Source organism: Hippocampus comes, unplaced genomic scaffold (assembly GCF_001891065.2).
Source record: "Hippocampus comes isolate QL1 unplaced genomic scaffold, H_comes_QL1_v1.1 scaffold85, whole genome shotgun sequence".
In the NCBI taxonomy this organism is placed as follows: Eukaryota; Metazoa; Chordata; class Actinopteri; order Syngnathiformes; family Syngnathidae; genus Hippocampus; species Hippocampus comes.
The window spans coordinates 3,674,126-3,676,905 of NW_017805540.1; the positions used below are offsets into that span (position 1 = coordinate 3,674,126).

Below are 2,780 nucleotides of genomic sequence, written 5' to 3' on the forward strand. Positions count from 1 at the left end.
AGTCGTCGTACACAAGTTTAAAAAAAAAAAGTCTGTAGCAGCCCCTCCCGAGATTTAGCAGAGCTCTATCTTGGTAACTTTGATCTAGGGCTACAAAAATTGTGAGGTTCGTGTAGCAACCCCGGTCCTGCAAAAAAAAAAAATAAATAAAATAATAAATAAAAAAAAAATTTTACAAAATTATGAGTTTTGAATTTAGAGTTTTACCTCATTTTTGCACATTTACAGGGATATTGGCTGCTTGTTACTGAAATAACATGTAAATGGTAATCAATTACTTCGCAAGTGGAATTTGCATGAAATTTGGTCACATTTCCATTGAACAGACGCATTCAAGTTGAAATGAGACGAGGCAATCACACGTCTCTGCTGAGACGTCATCACAAGTGTGGACGAGAACAGTGGTGGAAAACTTGACAAATGTGCCTTTTGCAGGGGCGATATTGCTTGGATTCAAATGCCTCACAGAGGACTCTGAGGTTGAGGGTTGAAATGCAGGCTCCGGCCTTCCTATGTGGAGCTTGCATGTTCTGCTTGTTCCTCACCGACTGGTATATAAAGAAATTACACGACTCGGAATAAATTCAGTTTATTCAACCTAAATAAATTAAGTTGGAGCATATCCTAGGAATTTACATAATACAATACAATACATCCTCATTTATATTGCGCTTTCACAACAGCTGCAGCTGTTACAAAGTAAACATAAGGTATTGCAACTCAAGTACATTAAGAGAGACCAACAGAAATGCTTCGTGCTTAAAGAAAACAATGATGTGGAATTTCTTTCAATTACCGTAATTTCTGGACTATAGACCGCACCTGATTATAAGCCGCACCACTACATTTTTAAAGGAAAAAAATATTTTGTACACACATAAGCCGCACCTGTGTATCAGCCGCAGGTGCCCATATTGTAACATGAGATATTTACAAAGAAAGACGGTACACAGGCAGCCGTTAGAAAAGTCTTTATATAAGCCGCTTCATGAAATACGCCGCAGAGTTGAAAGCGTGTGACAAAAGTCGCGGCTTATAGTCCGGAAATTACGGTATTTTTTTGTCACCAAAACAGCAATTTATTTCAGTGCGTTGCATTCTCGTCTTGCAAAAAACAAACAAAGTTAGATGTTTGTTTAACGTGTACACGGCCTGAACCGCGTTATGACCAATCCGATATGCAGTTTACAATGATTAAGGTCTCAAAGACCTGATTAGATTTTTTTGGGGTCATTTTTGTTCTATACATTGTCAAAAACTGAAGGGGAAAGTACAGCCAAGTTTAAATCCATTGAAATGATTTGAGTTTATTTTTACTGAAAGTATAGCGTTACAGCCCCAAAAAAAAAAAAAAAAAAAACATGACTTGTGGCCCCAAAAAAACAATTTAGAAAATGACATGTGACATATTTGTACTGCTTGATTAGAGTTAATCTCTCCCAATGACAGACGACTCATGCTTGAACATGCTCGAGCTGTCAAACCGAAACTGTTGGAAGGGAGAAAAGAAAAGAAAAAAAAGGGAAGAAATGTGTCGTCAGGAGTTCACGGTAGTCGGTGAATGCTGCTCATTCATCTGTGTACTTTGCCGTCTTATCAGCGACTTAGTCAGCCTCGTAATCAAAGGCGTCCCTTTGTAGGCAACCGGTTCTGCAGCCCATTCGAGTCCAGTGAGACTGCTTCAGCATGAGTAACAATGCTTGCGGCCACACTTGTCAGGTTCATCTTCAAGTAATTTTGAGTTTTGTATTTAAACAGGTGGCAAGCCCCTCATTAATTTTTAGCACGCTACCAAGCCGGCTCGCTATAAACGGGTTGGATCTTTTTGTTTTGGGGAACTTTTTATTTGGATTTACGTTACACACGCAGTACTCGACAGAAATTCCTCACGGAGGGAGGGAGGCAGGGAGGAGGGGGGGGGGTGTTGCTCCCCACCAGGATGGCAACATGAGTAAGCCGCATTGCCACTGTGGGTGCCAAAGACGCCTCGTGCCTGACTTGTACGTGGTCACGCGCTTGACATTTGAACAAAATATGCCGCTTCAAATTGGCGGGAGTTGGTATTTACTGGGAGATTGATGTGAAAGGTTGACACCACAGGTACCCAGCTTGACAGGTACAACTTCATACATTACAATATGGTAGAACAGTTCATCCGTCCATCCATTTTCTGATCCGTTTCATCCTCACAAGGGTCGCGGGGGGTGCTAGAGCCTATCCCAGCCATCTTCGGGCAGTAGGCGGGGGACACCCTGAACCGGTTGCCAGCCAATCGCAGGGCACAGAAACAAACAACCATCCACGTTCATACTCAGACCTAGGGACAATTTGGAGCGTTCATTCAGCCTGTCATGCATGTTTTTGGAATGTGGGAGGAAACCGGAGTACCCGGAGAAAACCCACGCAGGCCCAGGGAGAACATGCAAACTCCACACAGGAAGGCCGGAGCCGGGATCGAACCCACGACCTCTGCACTGTGAGGTTGACGCACTAAACACTGGATCACTGGGGCGCCCAGAACAGTTCATGTATTTCAGTATTTCAATTTGACCAGTCATACTCATATGTGAAAGATTAATTACCAAACGAAAAATAATTTTCAGAGGGCCAAATCTGAACTCATTTCTGGAAAAAAAAAAAAAAAATTGCGCTGAAAATTTTCTAGGATGCTGAATTGTGGGTTTCAATCTTCAAAATAACTACACACACACACACACACACACACACACACACACACACACACACACACACACACACACTAGAGGAAAGATCGGGCCGCC

General features: G+C 42.3%; 1 protein-coding gene across 3 annotated transcripts in view; it reads right to left on the minus strand.

Moving 5' to 3' along the window:
* Positions 1-2,780, minus strand: part of spidr (scaffold protein involved in DNA repair) — a 46,806-nt gene that overhangs the window by 9,398 nt on the left and 34,628 nt on the right. The gene's annotated exons all lie outside the window — the stretch shown is intronic.